Below are 17,878 nucleotides of genomic sequence, written 5' to 3' on the forward strand. Positions count from 1 at the left end.
GTAAAGACCAGTTGCTTGAAAAATTCAAAGGTATTGGTGGCTTCGCTATCACTCTGATGAAGCTACAGACAGCCAGCACGAGCGCATCTAATTACTTACGAGCGGTTTATATACAACAACAAATCTCATGAACTTCTTCTTTTCTACGAAAAATAACACTGGGAACTAAAGCAACAGATATCTTTCTAATAGTACACTTTTTTATGCAAGTAAACAATAGTAACTGGAAACTCGTGATGGTGTGTGTACAGAAGGAGGTTACTATGGCTGGCTGTTACACTAAATTGTAATCTCTGATTTGTGACGAAGTTCCTTTCGCTATTTGTACACACTGTTTTATTCACCGAGGATCAATGGGAGCAAAAAGCTTGGCTTCTGCCCTTCATGAGGTCCTCTAATCTGCGCTCGAGGTGGTAGACTTTATTAAAAAGGGGCCATTTAAATCGAGATACATTGCCGGGAAAAAGCAATACACGTGGAAAGAAGACGTCAGTTTTTATCCGAATACGGCATATGCCATCTGGGGTATAGTAGATGTACTGATAACGGTTTCATCGTCGTTCGCCAACAGACATCGTAGTGGAATAGCTAACAGAGCGTCATGTGTATCCACACTGTAACAGGGAATGCTCACAGCCTGAAGGCTCAGTGTTGTGCAAACGTGTGAAGCAAGCAGGCCAAGGAGACGAATTCGTGCTTCCTACAGCCGGCTGAGCGAGTTGTAAACGGGTCAAATTGGGATATGGTTCTTTCGGAGAATTGCCACATAAGCTACACACGCTGTGTCTGTGGTTACGTGAACATTCTCACACCTATAGATGAGGTTCTCGACGTCCATGGAGCACAGAGACCCGCTATGATCGTCGTACTGTAAGGGCAGCAGTGGCAGATCGTACAGCAATGGCTACCACAGCACAAATAAGAGGGGTTATGCGCACAGACGTGTCGGCACGAATCGGTTATTAGCAGTGGGACTAGAGACACGCTCACCTCCGTCTTCCAGTCACGCAGCAGCATCGACGCGCGGCTCCACCATGCCGTGATCCGCAGCGATGAAAGCAGATTCTGTTTGCATGCAAGTGATCGTCGTCTGCCAATGGCCTTACCGCAGAGGTAAAATCGGTTCCCGTCAGATCACCGAAGTTAAGCGCTGTCGGGCTGGGCTAGCACTTGGATGGGTGACCATCCGGTCTGCCGAGTGCTGTTGGCAAGCGGGGTGCACTCAACCCTTGTGAGGAAAACTGAGGCGCTACTTGGTTGAGAAGTAGCGGCTCCGGTCTCGGAAACTGACATACGGCCGGGAGAGCGGTGTGCTGACCACATGCCCCTCCGTATCCGCATCCAGTGACGCCTGTGGGCTGAGGATGACACGGCGGCCAGTCGGTGCCCTTGGGCCTTCATGACCTGTGCGGCAGGAGTTTAGTTTTGTTAGATAGTCATCTGGGCTTACGATGCAGACCTGATGACGACTGTCTCTTAGAGTGAAATCGTCCAAGCCACACTGGCCCCTACCCAGGCCTTATGGTCCGGGGTGCTATAAGATACCACTCTCGAACACTATTGTTATTTCTGGGGGGGGGGGGGGGGGCGGGACGCTATACAGCGATCGGTGCGTATAGAAAGTTATACCCGTCCTTTCACCGTTATCGTAACAGGAAGGTAATGTGTTGTTTCAACAGGATACTGCTTGCCTATACACTGCCCGTGAGACTCAACGTGCTCTGAAAGATGTATAGCAACTTTCCTGGCCAGCACGATAGAAGTGACTCGTACGACTCGTCAACCTTCAAATCTTCCACAACTATGTGAACAGATCGAGCTACATTGGTATAACGTATCCAAGGACAGTATTTGTCATCTGTACGATCGACTGGTTGCCAGAGTCAGCACCTGCACTACCGCCCGTGGAGGCTACATCATGTTACAGTATGGATTTTTCAGCATGGGTCGATACTGGTGTCTCAGAACTGCTTGGGCTATTGATCTGTGAACGTACTCATTTCGTATACTCCATATATACTCCTGCAAAAATAAATCTTGAGTGAATGGGAAACCTCTTATAGAGTGTGCTAACTTTCTGTCGCAGTGCATTTTCAGAAAATGTGAGTTGACCCTCAATTCATTTCAGTAACTCTCACTCACTTTCATGTGTAAATGGCTAGAAATTGGTGTATGTACTCAGGACTGTATTTCCTTCTTTCCTTGTGTAAGAGAAACATATGAATTCCGAAAAGTTCATAGACAGTTATTTTGTTTCGAAGCTGAAGTATCTTTGTGACGTCTTTGAAGAACTCTATTATTCGATTATATGGTTTCAAGGTAATGAGGCCACCATTCTACAACTGGCAGAAGAAATTCACCCTCGAGAAGGAAATTGCTATTGTGGAAGAAAATGTTAAACGATAAATACTCGTATATACATGCGTATTCCCTACACCCGCCAGGTTAGCCGAGCGCGCTAACGCGTTGCTTCCTGAACTCGGGTAGGCGCGCCGGCCTCGGATCGAATCCGCCCAGCGGATTAACGACGAAGGCCGGTGTGCTGGCCATCCTGGATATTGTTTTTATGCGGTTTTTCACATCCCCCTATATGAATAACGGGCTGGTCCCCACGTCCCACCTCAGTTAGACGACTCGCAGACATCTGAACAACACTAGTCGCAGACAGTTGTGGTACACTAATTCCTTCCCAGGGGGATACGGGGTGGCGGAAGGAAGTGCAGCGAGCCACCCCTTCAACTTACATGTCCACATCCGATTAACCATGCCGACCCTTTGTATCCGCGGGGAAAACGGCGCAAGCAAAGCAAAAGCACATGTGTTTTCCCTACTCCTCACGCTGATTGGGAAGACAGTGTCTTTCAGTTGAGTGAAGAATTCAAGTTTATATTTAGGATCATTTAATTGAGCTCAGTGATTACTATCAGAAGTACTTTCCAGACCAAGTTGATGAACACAGCTTGATCAAAGATCCTTTCAGTAGGCGTGTGTTTATGTTCAGATCAAATTAGCCGTGGACCCAGAAAGCTTGAAAACCACTGAGGTAGAACGATGTCTATAATCTAGCAAGTGAACTGGGTGATTTGATTGAGTTGTTTGTTGATTATTATACTTCTCTAGAATAGTTCTTAGAAAAGAGAAGACTTAAGTTTGAACTATTGCAACTGCTGATTCTGGAATTACTAATAATATTTGTCCAATAGTATACAGAGAAATTAACAGTCCAGATTTAGAGTGTGTATTCGAGTTATCGCTAAACTGAGTGAAACTAGTGCTGTGTGGAGGAGTCGTATATAATCTGAACATGCAGACGGACGGAGTGTGTATGAAGGAGGAACCATTATTCAGATGATAGAGTGTAGTCCTTCAACAAGCATATGATGGCCGTTACGTAAGCAGTACCTATGCTTATTTACATCGACTTAAACATCTTCCAGAACGAACTGAATGTAGACGGTTGGAATTATTTGGAGATGCGACAAGAAGCTGTGCAGAAAGCATACGACTACAAGATATGTATACCTGATACAGTGCTGCACATATGCTGAATAGGTCACTTAGTAAAACGTCAACAACTGACGCATTAATGACTTCATATCTGACTAATGTTTGATGATGCGACATCCTGAAACGCGTAATATTAGTCATTCATTCACCGGCACAGCCGTTTTACTAAGCGACCTATTCAGCATTTGTAATGTACTGTCCCCATTGGAATTACGCTGTTGGCTAATTGCGAATCGCCATGTTATTCCATTAATACTGATGAAGTAGTTTCACTCATGACCTTATCAGTATATCTAGTAAATCTCATCGGTGGTCCAACGAAAACCCACGCGTCTTTGGCGATACACACTTTCAAGAACGCTTTTCTGTAAAGGTCTGGTGTGTTATTACAAATCGACAGTTCATTGGAATTGTTGTGCTAACGCAACGTCTTATAGCGAACCCTTGTCTACACTTCCTGGAGATCGGGCTTCTAGCATTATTATTGTAGAAGAGGATTTTTAGGCTGCAAGGATGGGTATATTCTTTCAGCATGAAGGCGCTGTTCGAGAGTTGAACGATAGTGTGAAAGTGGTTCGATGAACTCTCTGGCAGGTACTTAATTGTGAATTGCAGAGTATGCATACACTCGTAGATGCAGACAGATGATTAATTTGAAAGTAAAATACTTCATAGTCTTATTTGTAAGTTATGTCATTCATGTAACGTATACTAAAATACTCTTGTGAAGCAGAAAATATTTGATCTGAGGAATATCCGCAACTGAGGAACATATATTGCCAGTAATTTCTATTTATGCTTGAGCGGTTTAGAGACCTAAAGCTTCATCTTCAGGTCCCACTAAGTACTCATAACTGTGGAAACATAAATGTGCGGCGGTCGGGCCAGTTACTCATTCGCATCAAACAACAGCATGGAGCATAGGACTACGAGTCGCGATACCCGACTAGACAGCACGACAGAGAAGTGACTATAGCTCTGGCAACATATTGGCAAGTGGCTGTTAGTACCATGTTGCCAGGCCGTGTGTCACAAGCATTTGACAGTCACATGACCCTCTGTTACTCATTACAGTAGTTCCTGCTTTGGTCAAAATCAATATAACTATGTTTTTGCGGTAAAATATTGATTTACGCTGTGTCAATCCTATCGTTATGGAAGCAATGTACATGGAAGTTATTTGAATTTAAAAACATTTTAAAAGCCTGGTTATTCGATTCATATTTGCAGTCTACAACGCATAAAATTGCTATAGGCAGCTGGAGAGCGAGCATGGAAATAAGAAGTAATGGAAAATTCACAACACGATTATTATAGACGACATTAGGTATTATATGCTCATGTGAAGTGTAAATGGATGTGAACCATTGACAAAAACGCATATTAGAGTAAAAAATATATAGCTACCCCAATATCGACCAAATTAACATGCTAACGAGAATGCACAATTGGTCAAACATAGTTATATTCATTCCCGGATGGTAATTTCCTAACATGTTCCTTTTGCAACATCTGTAAACTAGTTTACTTTCATTAAGAAAATCTGTGTGGGTGCTTTCTCTACACGTGCCTCTCGTTATATTCTTGCAGCTTGTGAGTTATTCTCATCGAGCAGAGACATAAGACGATAGAATGGGGTGAAAGAGACATAGAAGAGGTAGATAGGTTAGAGGAAGAGAAATAGAATGGTAAAATTCGAAGCTATGATGGAGAGGAGATAGAAAGAGAAGAGAGGGGCACAACAATGGGGGCTATACCGTCCCTAATATGTAAGTTTTGAGTCTTTGCATCTTGCTGTAGTTGTTTTGAAACTCAACATACTTGGCACAAAAAAATGGCTCTGAGCACTATTGGACTTAACTTCTGAGGTGATCAGTTCCCTAGAGCTTAGAACTACTTAAACCTAACTAACCTAAGGACATCACACACATCCATGCCCGAGGCAGGATTCGAACCTGCGACCGTAGCGGTCACGCGGTTCCAGACTGTAGCGTCTAGAACCACTCGGCCACTGCGGCCGGCCACTTGGCACAGGGGAAGTCTCTCTTTCATCCTGCTTTTCCGTATTGAAGTTACTCGACCGCTTCCACTCACTAAATAAATTGCGAAAATAACATCGCAAAATACATATTCTTACTCAAACTGCCGAAACTAGAAACTCAGTAAGGAATTGTAAAGAGTTACGCGAAGATCTACACACTGACTCGCTACTGACGCTCTGATAGCGTTCGAACTAGGCAGCTATGGTCGCTCAGTGTTGCCACTTTCGAAAGTGTGCGCGCGTGTGTGTTTGTGTGTGTGTGTGTGTGTGTGTGTGTGTGTGTGAGAGAGAGAGAGAGAGAGAGAGAGAGAGAGAGAGAGGGAGGGAGAGACAATGCAGAAGTGCAGAATAGTGCGTTTGCAGGCATCCGCCAATACGCCTTGCTAGCGCTTTTAATTTCCTCATTTCGTGTCGTGTCGTCTAGTCCTGTCGAGACAGGCGCCTCGGTAGCTGGTCATGCCTTATCATGCTTTACTTTGACGCTGGTGATTGACTGTCTCGACCACTATACATTTATGATTATATAATTATCGGGTGGAACCTGAAGATCAAGCTTAGCCTTCGAAACCTATCGTGCAATAAACACAAATTACTGGTAACTGAAGAGTACTGCGCATGACAACATACTGCTTAGTGCAATGAAGTACGCAGAGACATTTATGACATGAGTTGTTAAGGGAAGTCGAAATTTAACCAAGATTCACCGTCACTTACATTTTACTCACACTTTAAAGTTGTTGCGCGCAGGAATCATACGAAACACTGCACGCGTTTGAATGAAGTTTTGCCTTCCAATGATCCATGTATTTTATTCTTAACTCGCATGTTTACCCATCTCGTACGCTCTAATGCCTTACTAAAACAGAACTCGGCCTTTGCCGTCTGCCTTGATGTACGCGCATTCTTTCTCACACCCGAACTAGCATTGGTGACTGTTTCTCAACGTTTAGTAAGTACACGCAACTCTTCTGCCGCAGGTCTGTGGCTACTGCGTTCGTGCCGCGCGGGACTAGCCGAGCGGTTTCAGGCTCTGCAGTCATGGACTGTGCTGCTGGTCCTGGCGGAGTTTCGAGTCCTCCCTCGGGCATGGGTGTGTGTGTTTTTCCTTAGGATAATTTAGGTTAAGTGGTGTGTAAGCTAAAGGACTGATGACCTCAGCAGTTACGTCCGATAAGATTTCACACACATCTGAACATTTTTTTCCTGCGTTCTTACAACTAATTTAGTAGTGTATGGTGCAGCAGTACTCACTGGTCTCCAGTCTTCACTTATTTCCACTCACATGTTTAAACAGAACACAATGTTTTTCAGACGTACAACACTTTTAATGTAAGAAATGTCAAGAAACAATAATATGCACTCCGTTCACCACGGAGCTTGCCCGGCTGAATCAATTGTCTGCTCTCTGCGGTGTCTCGCAACTACCGGCACGCCCTGAACAAAGGAGACTGACGGTCCAGATAGGCACACCGAAATGTAGTTACACAGTTGTCGACAGGGAACAGTCTATACTGGAGAAACTGACCTGACCATTGGCGAAGTCTACGCTAGATGGCAGTACAAGCGGCAAAAGTGTATCATTGAACTCAACAGTAAGGTTTTCTTCTACAAGGGCGTGCTCCGAATTTTTTAGGCGAAAACTCCTGAAATCTTTACATAAAACAAACATTATTAACATTCTAGATGAAAAGATGAAACTTCCTGGCAGATTAAAACTGTGCCGGACCTTTGCCTTTCGCGGGCAGGTGCGTTAGCACTTTTTTTTTTTTTTTTTTTTTTTGCAGACGCTCTATCCATCCTTTTTTTCCTGCAATCCAATTTCTTTTAACCACTTTTATTTTATTTTTATTTTTAGGATGGTCAGGGCGTGGTACACGCCGCACTAGCAGTGGGGTCTCTTCACGGCACTGCCAGTGCGTCGAGGCCCAAACCCCTCCCACTCCTTTTTTCATGTTCCCTGTTGGGTCATAGCACTATGTGTGCAGAAATCGTAACACAAAATTCCCATTCTCCGATGTAAGAAAGACAACGAAACCTCTTCTGTGACTAGAAAACGAACACTGACAAAAACTTAACAATTCTTCTTGAATCACACAAATACTTTGGAAGTCGAACACGAGTAATTCTGAACAAAATGTTTTGAAGTTCCTGAAGCAAGGCAATACTAAATAATAATAAGAACCCAAGTGACTTTTAATTTTCTTCTATTCGTTCTCGTTCAAGGTGTTGTAGTGGTTCCACATATTTAACCAACACCCATTCTTTCAAAAATGAGCTTCAGCATGTTGCCGTAGTGCTTCTTGTGGTGCGATACGTGCTGATTTTTGCATATTCACACTTCATGTAAACGCAGAATTCTATCTCGTTGTCCGACCCAAGTTTTGGATAACATAGCTAACATATTTTCCCAGTAACCAGCTAATGGCGTTGGTTTTTAATTTCGGAAAGTATGTCATGTCTGGTCTCAGGAGGAGCGATAGCGTAATATATTCCGTAGAGGATCTGGTGAGAAAGGCGATTTGTTGCCTGATCCAGTTCCAGTTATGCACGTTGCCACCACAGGTGGATCTGTGGATGAGTGTGTCCACCAGATTGCATTTTCCACAAAGGTGTGTCTGGTTTAAACCGATCCCAAATAGTCTCCCGTTGGTGGTGATGACATTGTTAACTGTTTTGAACCATGCGGAAATAGCGTCTGTAGATAGCCCGACATAGTTGAAGTTCCGCCACACAGCTTTCCAGTCACAATTTGGGAATTTCGTTTCAATTTTGTTTCTGCCCTCATTTAACTTCCTTTCAAGTATGATGTATCGCGCTGTGATACATGTGTTGCTTCTGATTTCGTCACTAAGGTAACTTGCTTCGAGGAAAAAGTTCCTCACATACTGCAGACGGGCATTAATCCTTTCGCACATCAATCGGTGCTTGCTGGCTATGGGGTGTCACAGCCTCAAAGAGCTTTGCGGTTATACAGTATGGAAGTTCTCTGAGTATATGGGAAGTCCGTTTGAGGAACAGAGCAGACGCTTTATTGCGAATATCCACCAAACCGAGGCCCCCGTTTCTGACATCCAGTATAACGATAGTCGCACCAACCCTGAATATGTCTCCTCGCCATAAATAATTGGTAACAGTGGACATGATCCTTTTCGCTACTAGTTTAGGGATTGGAAATACCTGCGCAGTGAAATACGCTTTAGACAAAACGCAGGAGTTGATGAATCTGACTTTTTGCACCAGGTCCACAGTTCAATGGATGTTCTCCATTACAGCACCATGAAATTTCCTCCTAGTTTCCGTCCAGTTAAAAGCAGCCATCCTCGTCGGACATGCCATTAAGGTTATTCCCAAAGTTTTATGTTTGTTGTCTTGTTTTGCCCATGCCAGTCGGAGGCGATCTAGGCCCCGTAGATTCAATATTTTGCTTTTGTTTTCATTTGTTGTCGCTCCCGACGCTAGAGAATACCTACTCTTTCCAGTGTAACTGTCTCCTCCTTATTCCTTATTACAACGCCCACGTCATCAGCATAAGCTCGAATGACAGTTTTCTCACCACTCAATGTTATGCCTGTTAATCTTGCGTGGACAGTGCGGAGGAAGGGCTCTAAAGAAACGGAAAATAAAAACATAGATAAGGGACTGCCCTGTGGAACCCCTCGCCTTATCTGTATGGGTTTAGATGTTTGGCCATTGATTGCTGTTTTCGCATTTATACCTGTTGCAATATTTCTTAGCATGTTGACAATCTGAAGGTGGAAAGCCATTCTTGACAGCATCGCAAAGAGGTGTCTATGACTAACGCGGTCAAAAGCTTTGTTGAAATCTATAAAGATTAAAGCACATTTTATACTTGTTACTGAGGTAATTGCAATGACGTCTCTGTATGCAGATAGACTTTCGAATATCGTTCTGGTCGGAGAACAAGATTGATGATGACTCAATATTTTGTTGGAAAAGGCAGTGAGTCTTTTGTTGATAATACGCGAAATTATTTTGTAATCAGAATTTAGTAGCGAAAGAGACCGAAAATTGTTTAAGTTGGTTTTGCCTTTACTCTTAGGAATCACTACTATTTTACTTTCCTTAAACTCTGCAGGGACCGTTTTTCCGTTCAGGACCTCATTTGCCATGGAAGTGATCTTATCCCCAATTATAGACCAGTAGCGGGCATAAAACTCCACAGGGAGGCCATCAAGTCCCGGAGATTATTTGAGAGGTGAGTTACGCACTGCCTCATGCACTTCATCTTTAGTAATAGCTGACAGGATGTCAGCGTTGTCTGTTCCCGATAATTGTGGACCTAAAATAGTGAGAAAGTCCTCGAGAGCTGCATCTTCCACCGTGGCCGGGGCATATAAGGTTTCATAGTACCTGTGGACTTCGTCCAGTATTTGTTTCTGGCATGTGAGTCTCGTACCAGTATGCGTCTGGACTTCATCAATAAAAGTTTGACGTCTGTTTTTAGCATGCCGCACCAAGTGATACAGAGTAGCTGTTTCATCTGCTACGACTGATGTGGCTTTCGATTTAATTTTTGGTCTCTCCATCTGTTGCCGTTTAATGCTTAATAAACTGGCTTTTATTTTTTTTTATATCATTCAGACGAATTACGTCCTCATGGGCCTGTTGATATAAGTCCCCTTAAAACTTTATAATAAAACTGCATTATATTCCTCAACTCTCTGTGCCTCGCTGCACTAAACTGCATGACCACTTTCCGCAGCCTTGGTTTAGCCCTCCTAGTCCACCAGTCAATGACTGTTGGGTGCTTGTCTACTGTGCGGAGGAACATAGTCCACGCTACTCTTATTTCCTGTTCCAGTTCTTCGTTAGTTAAAATAGAGATATTTAAATTCCATTGGTCTCTGAATCAACGGGTTGGCTGTACACTTAAATTGAAGCAAGTTGAAAGTGTACTGTGATCGCTAAAATACACGGGAATAGTTTCAACGTTTAATAAATAATTTTGCAAATTTGGTGACACGTAAATTCTATCTAGTCAGCAGCGGGGGTGGCTGGTTATATGAGTGAACCCGACTGACGTCGGGTGCTGAAGTTCCCACACATCCTTAAGGTGTGGATCACTTACTAACTTTTTTAACTGTGGCGAGTAGTTGAAGTTGGGTTGTTGATCTTTTTGGTTTAACACACAGTTAAAATCTCCACCTAGTATAAGAGAACACGGATTTTTCCTCAATAAATAAATCAGTTCATCTTGAAAAAACTTCGCACGATCCAATTTGTGTGAATTTCCTGATGAGGCGTAAAGGATAAGCACTGTCACATCGAAAACTTTTATGCCTATGGCTCTTCCTGATTCTAGTTGTTGGATTTCAGTCACCGGAATGCCTTCCCTTATAAGAATGGCTGTACCGATATTGGCTTCCGTAGAAACATTAACAATTTCAAAAAAGTCTGGGATCCGAAATTCCGTTATCGCAACTTCTTGTAGCAACGCGATATCTGTCCCAGACTGGTACAAGAATTCTTTTAGTGCTGCCAATTTCAAGGTTGACTGTATTTTATTAATGATAATAATAGTAATGCTATAAGCTTGCATCACAGACATACCAGAAGAAGCTATTTGGGATGAGGATCGGTATGATTATAGCAGCAACGTGCTTCTCTACAAGTCACGATCTTTACAAGCTGTGTGCCCATTACATGTACTAACTTCCTAGAAAAATTTTCACTGCTTTTAAACAAAGAGCTTGAGAAGAAAAGTATCCTGAAATCCTGACAATGCATTGCTCTAAGTCACTGTGGCCCTTCTCTATCTCCTCTTCAGTGTTGGCCCTGATGACTTCATATTTAATATTCTTTTTCTTGATGTCCTTCTTCTCTGGTGTGGCTTTCGCTTGATGACGCGTGACAGCAAGACCCGGTTTCGATCGCAGTCGCCGGCGGTGGCTGTCTGGCGCAACAGCGATGGCTTGCGAGTCGTCAGTATTTGGTTCCGGCGTGGTGTCTGTTGTGTTGTCTTGCTGGCGAGGCGGTAATGCTTGTTTATTTCCTCCTTCGGCGCGGCGTTGCGCTTCAGAGTCAGCAGGTTGTTAACTTGGTACTTCCTCGTACTGTTCGCACTGTATGATCTGTGTAGTTGATGCGGTTATTGCAGCTGTGACCACAGGCTCAGGGTCACATTTCCGCGAAAGGTCACTACCAGCTGCGTCACTATCTGTTCGTGGCGTTATAAGTCCTTGTGCGGAAGTGGGAGCCACATCGACCTGAATTTCAGCTCCTTTTTCCACTTCCAACAGATCTGCAGGACTGGGCTTCCGCTTCTTGGCAACGGGTGTTTCACAGGAAAAGTCCTCATCAACATTTTTTTCAGTGTCCTCTAGAGGACGCTTTTTAGTGGGAATCTCGTTGTCACGGGACGGAATTTCAGCAGTTAATGCAGGTTTTAAAGACGGAAAGTCATTAACATTAAGTGCAACATTTTCAGAGGTAGTAACAGGATCCGCGACAGCCGCCGGCTCTGTTGTATTACTGGCTGGCAACAAATCGTTGAGTGATAATTTCCGGCGTTGCGTAAGGTTATTTGTTAGCACAAAAACACGGCGAGGGCAGTCCTGACGGAGGTGACCAGACTCGTTACATACATGACATGTATGGGTTTGCCCTGAGTACATCACATGCGCCTTGTGCCCGTCAACTAAGATGTGGGCGGGAATGTTTGCCTTCACTTCCATCTCAACGGAACGAATGCCGTTAAAGCACTGCAGCTTGAAATGCGAAGCCCACCTTTCGTTGACTATTTGCCTGACAACCCCATACTTTGAAAGGACATCTTTAATTTTCGAGTTGTCTACTTCTATGGGAATATTCAAAACCCTAACATTCCTAATTACAGACTCGGGATTCCGGAGTTTGACAGTACTTTTAGTACCATCACGGTGTATAAATTCCGTTTCATAACCAAATTTTGTCAGAAAGCTGTCTACACTCACGGTATCGTTAAACGTTACAAAAATGCAGTATTCATCAGAGTCTAGCTGCATGGTATGAACAGATTCAGAATGAAGGCCAGTTACCTCGGTAATCCAGTCGTGTATTTCAAGTGCAGAGGGCTGTACTCGACGGGTTTACTTGTCGAAGGTGAAAATCACGGTGTTTTTTTCTCACGGAGTTTGCCATGGTGTTCTGCAGCGAAGAAATCTCGGACAACGCCGAAATCCCAACGGCACTACGTAGAAAGACGACACGAACGAAGACCAAATGCTCAATTGATAACGCTTAATTCACGTGCAAAACGCCAATAAACGATCACGAAACACGAAAACACTGGCGTAAACACTGAACGTTCACGGAGCAAACTTGAGGAGCGTGCGACCGCTGCAACAGCTAAACCCAGACTGTCTCTGAGCAACCCAAGCTCGACTCACGAACCGTCCTCACAGCTTCAGTTCTGCCAATACCTCGTCTCCTACCTTCCAAACTTCACAGAAGTTTTTCTTCGTCTGCGTATGCGTCACAGAAGCTTTTTTGAGTCGTGCTTGGGTAGCTCAGATGCTAAGGCACTTGCCCGCGAAATTCAAAGGTCCCGAGTTCGAGTCTCGGTCTGGCACACAGTTTTAATCTGCTCGGATCTCCGGGAGGGGACTGCGAAGGGGGAGGTTACCACGAGAAAAAGATTGAATAATCAACGAAAGGATAACGTTCTACGAGTCGGGGCGTGGAATGTCAGAAGCTTGAACGTGGTAGGGAAACTCGAAAATCTGAAAAGGGAAATGCAAAGGCTCAATCTAGATATAGTATGGGTCAGTGAAGTGAAGTGGAAGGAAAACATGGATTTCTGGTCAGATGGGTATCGGGTAATATCAACAGCAGCAGAAAATGGTACAACAGGTGTAGGATTCGTTATGAATTGGAAGGTAGGGCAGAGGGCGTGTTACTGTGAACAGTTCAGTTACCGGGTTGTTCTAATCAGAATCGACAGCAGACCAACACCAGCAACGATAGTTCAGGTATAAATGCCGACGTCGCGAGCTGAAGATGAACAGATAGAGAAAGTGTATGAGGATATTAAAAAGGGTAATGCAGTATGTAAAGGGGGACGAAAATCTAATAGACATGGGCGACTGGAATGCAGTTGTAGGGGAAGGAGTAGAAGAAAAGGATACAGGAGAATATGGACTTGGGACAAGGAATGAAAGAGGTGAAAGACTAATTGAGTTCTGTAATAAGTTTCAGCTAGTAATAGCGAATATCCTGTTCAAGATTCACAAAAGGAGGAGGTATACTTGGAGAAGGCCGGGAGATAGGGGATGTTTTCAATTAGATTACATCATGGTCAGACAGAGATTCCGAAATCAGAGCCGGCAGGAGTGGCCGTGCGGTTCTGGGCACTACAGTCTGGAACCGCGTGACCGCTACGGTCGCAGGTTCGAATCCTGCTTCGGGCATGGATGTGTGTGATGTCCTTAGGTTAGTTAGGTTTCGGTAGTTCTAAGTTCTAGGGGACTTATGACCTCAGCAGTTGAGTCCCATAGTGCTCAGAGCCTTGATGATGATGTTTGGTTTGTGGGGCGCTCAACTGCGTGGTTATCAGCGCCCGTACAATTTCCCAACCTTTGCTCAGTCCAATTTCGCCATTTTCCTGGATGATGATGAAATGAGAAGGACAACACAAACACCCAGTCATCTCGAGGCAGGTGAAAATCCCTGACCCCGCCGGGAATCGAACCCGGGACCCCGTGCTCGGGAAGCGAGAACGCTACCGCGAGACCACGAGCGGCGGACGACTCAGAGCCTTTTGAACCATTTGACCCGAAATCAGATACTGGATTGTAAGGCGTACCCAGGAGCAGATATAGACTCAGATCGCAATATGGTAGTGATGAAGAGTAGGCTGAAGTTCAAGACATTAGTCAGGAAGAATCAATACGCAGGAAGTGGGATATGGAAGTCCTAAGGAATGACGAGATACGTTTGAAGTTCTCTAACGCTATAGATACAGCAATAAGGAATAGCGCAGTAGGCAGTACAGTTGAAGAGGAATGGACATCTCTAAAAAGAGCCATCACAGAAGTTGGGAAGGAAAACATAGGGACAAAGAAGGTAGCTGCGAAGAAACCATGGGTAACAGAAGAAATTCTTCAGTTGATTGATGAAAGGAGGAAGTATAAACATGTTCCGGGAAAATCAGGAATACAGAAATACAAGTCGCTGAGGAATGAAATAAATAGGAAGTGCAGGGAAGCTAAGACGAAATGGCTGCAGGAAAAATGTGAAAACATCGAAAAAGGTATGATTGTCGGAAGGACAGACTCAGCATACACGAAAGTCAAAACAACCTTTGTTGACATTAAAAGCAACGGTGGTAACATTAAGAGTGCAACGGGAATTCCATTGTTAAATGCAGAGGAGAGAGCAGATAGGTGGAAAGAATACATCGAAAGCCTCTATGAGGGTGAAGATTAGTCTGATGTGATAGAAGAAGAAACAGGAGTCGATTTAGACGAGATAGGGGATCCAGTATTAGAATCGGAATTTAAAAGAGCTTTGGAGGACTTACGGTCAAATAAGGCAGAAGGGATAGATAACATTCCATCAGAATTTCTAAAATCATTGGGGGAAGTGGCAACAAAACGACTATTCACGTTGGTGTGTGGAATATATGAGTCTGGCGATATACCATCTGACTTTCGGAAAAGCATCATCCACACAATTCCGAAGACGGCAAGAGCTGACAAGTGCGAGAATTATCGCACAATCAGCTTAACGGCTCATGCATCGAAGCTGCTTACAAGAATAATATACAGAAGAATGGAAAAGAAAATTGAGAATGCGCTAGGTGACGATCAGTTTGGCTTTAGGAAAAGTAAAGGGACGAGAGAGGCAATTCTGATGTTACGGCTAATAATGGAAGCAAGGCTAAAGAAAAATCAATACACTTTCATAGGATTTGTCGACCCGGAAAAAGCGTTCGACAATCTAAAATGGTGCAAGCTGTTCGAGATTCTGAAAAATGTAGGGGTAAGCTATAGGGAGAGACGGGTCATATACAATATGTACAACAACCAAGAGGGAATAATAAGAGTGGACGATCAAGAACGAAGTTCTCGTATTAAGAAGGGTGTAAGACAAGGCTGTAGCCTTTCGCCCTACTCTTCAATCTGTACATCCAGGAAGCAATGATGGATATAAAAGAAAGGTTCAGAAGTGGAATTAAAATACAAGGTGAAAGGATATCAATGATACGATTCGCTGATGACATTGCTATCCTGAGTGAAAGTGAAGAAGAATTAAATGATCTGCTGAACGGAATGAACAGTCTAATGAGTACACAGTATGATTTGAGAGTAAATCGGAGAAAGACGAAGGTAATGAGAAGTAGTAGAAATGAGAACAGCGAGAAACTTAACATCAGGATTGATGGTCACGAAGTCAATGAAGTTAAAGAATTCTGCTACCTAGGCAGTAAAATAACCAATGACGGACGGAGCAGGGTGGACATCAAAAGCAGACTCGCTATGGAAAAAAAGGCATTTCTGGCCAATAGAAGTCTACTAATATCAAATACCGGCCTTAATTTGAGGAAGAAATTTCTGAGGATGTACGTCTGGAGTACAGCATTGTATGGTAGTTTAACATGGACTGTGGGAAAACCGGAACAGAAGAGAATCGAAGCATTTGAGATGTGGTGCTATAGACTAATGTTGAAAATTAGATGGACTGATAAGGTAAGGAATGAGGAGGTTCTACGCAGAATCGGAGAGGAAAGGAATATGTGGAAAACACTGATAAGGAGGAGGGACAGGATGATAGGACATCTGCTAAGACACGAGGGAATGACTTCCATGGTACTAGATGGAGCTGCAGAGTGCAAAAACTGTAGAGGAAGACATAGATTGGAATACGTCAAGCAAATAATTACAGTTTGAAAATGGGGAACCTGGGAGGTAGGGGTGGGGGATGCAGGGGGAAGGCAGCTTAGGCAGCTGTGGACGTACACTTGTATACCGATTTGTCTAGGAATACTGTGCTCCAGCTTATGTACAACTAACACGCGTACAAGTTTACATGTACACTATTTACGCCCCACAAGGAAACAAGGAGGAGAAGCCTGACTGCTAAGAAGCCATGATGCAGGTTTTGTCTACTTTACTTGTCCACAAGGTGGCGCTGTTGTATCGTATTTACATTGTCCCATGATAGAATCATCAAGTACGTTTTGCTATGAATATATGGGTCGGCATTGTAGGCGAGAAACTCATTGGCTCACAACTTCTAGCTGGCCATCTGAAGGGCCACCAGTACTTGACGTCGGTACAAAGAGTTCTACCTGACTTGTTGGACAACTTATCCTTGGCTGTTCGTGTGGGTACCACAAGACAGTGAACGTGCTCACTTCAGTGTGGATATCCGCAACCATCTCAACGCTGTATTTCCCAGTCGCTGGATAGGGAGGGGCGGTCCTATATCATGGCCTACCACGTCACCTAACCTCAGTCTCCTTGATTATTTCCTATGGGGATATCAAAGGCACTTGACTACGGGACCTAGTGGATCCGGAGATGAAATTAGTTGCCAGAATTTTAGCTGCCTGTGATGTGATTCGAAACACACCATGGGCATTTGTTAGGGTGCGTCAGAACCTTGTTCGCCAATGTCATGCTAGCATTGAGATTGACGGCCGTCAGTTTCAGCATATTTTGTAAGATACAGTGCAAACGGTATGTTCGTTGTGTCAGTGATTGTATATACAGTTAACTGTAATTAATGTAAAGGTACGCAAATGTGATTTTATTCCCATTACCTCCTTAAGCTGGCTTCTCTGATCCAAGGTTCCCTACCTCAAGTTGTTCAGAGGAGCTCCCAATATGTCTTGTTAAATTTTTGCACGCTCTTAAGAAAACACCTGGTACGTTCCATTTCTCAACATAACCTCCTTGATAACGAACACATTTCTCTCAACGAGAGACCAGTTTGAGTTACAGCCTCATCTCTGCTTGCATTGCCTCATCACTATGAAAGTGAAGTCCTCTATGATGTTCTCTAGGTTTTGGAAACAGATAAAAGTCGGATGGGGCCAGACCGGGTCGATGGCAGTTAACCCAAGGCGATGGACTGTTGCAGATGTCGCAGTTCGCATGTACGGTCTGGGAAAGTCGCGCTGAAAGAGAATATGCTCCACAACCGGACGAAGTCTTCGAATTCGGAACTTGGTTTACTCACACATTACAACGTCTTTAGCGTGTTGTGATTCCTCATACAATACTCCAAGAGTTGTCCTCGAGTACCTTAATGAATACTTTGAGTCCTCATCGTTATAAAAAAAAGACAGAGCAATTTGGCGCAGTGAATAGTCACTGCACTCATGAC

General features: G+C 43.9%; 1 protein-coding gene and 1 pseudogene across 1 annotated transcript in view; one reads left to right on the forward strand and one right to left on the reverse strand.

The window, feature by feature from the left end:
- Window positions 1–17,878, reverse strand: part of LOC126159513 (uncharacterized) — a 420,587-nt gene that overhangs the window by 280,679 nt on the left and 122,030 nt on the right. The gene's annotated exons all lie outside the window — the stretch shown is intronic.
- Window positions 1,093–1,210, forward strand: LOC126164327 (5S ribosomal RNA; annotated as a pseudogene).

This window comes from Schistocerca cancellata, chromosome 2 (genome assembly GCF_023864275.1).
Source record: "Schistocerca cancellata isolate TAMUIC-IGC-003103 chromosome 2, iqSchCanc2.1, whole genome shotgun sequence".
Classification (NCBI taxonomy): Eukaryota; Metazoa; Arthropoda; class Insecta; order Orthoptera; family Acrididae; genus Schistocerca; species Schistocerca cancellata.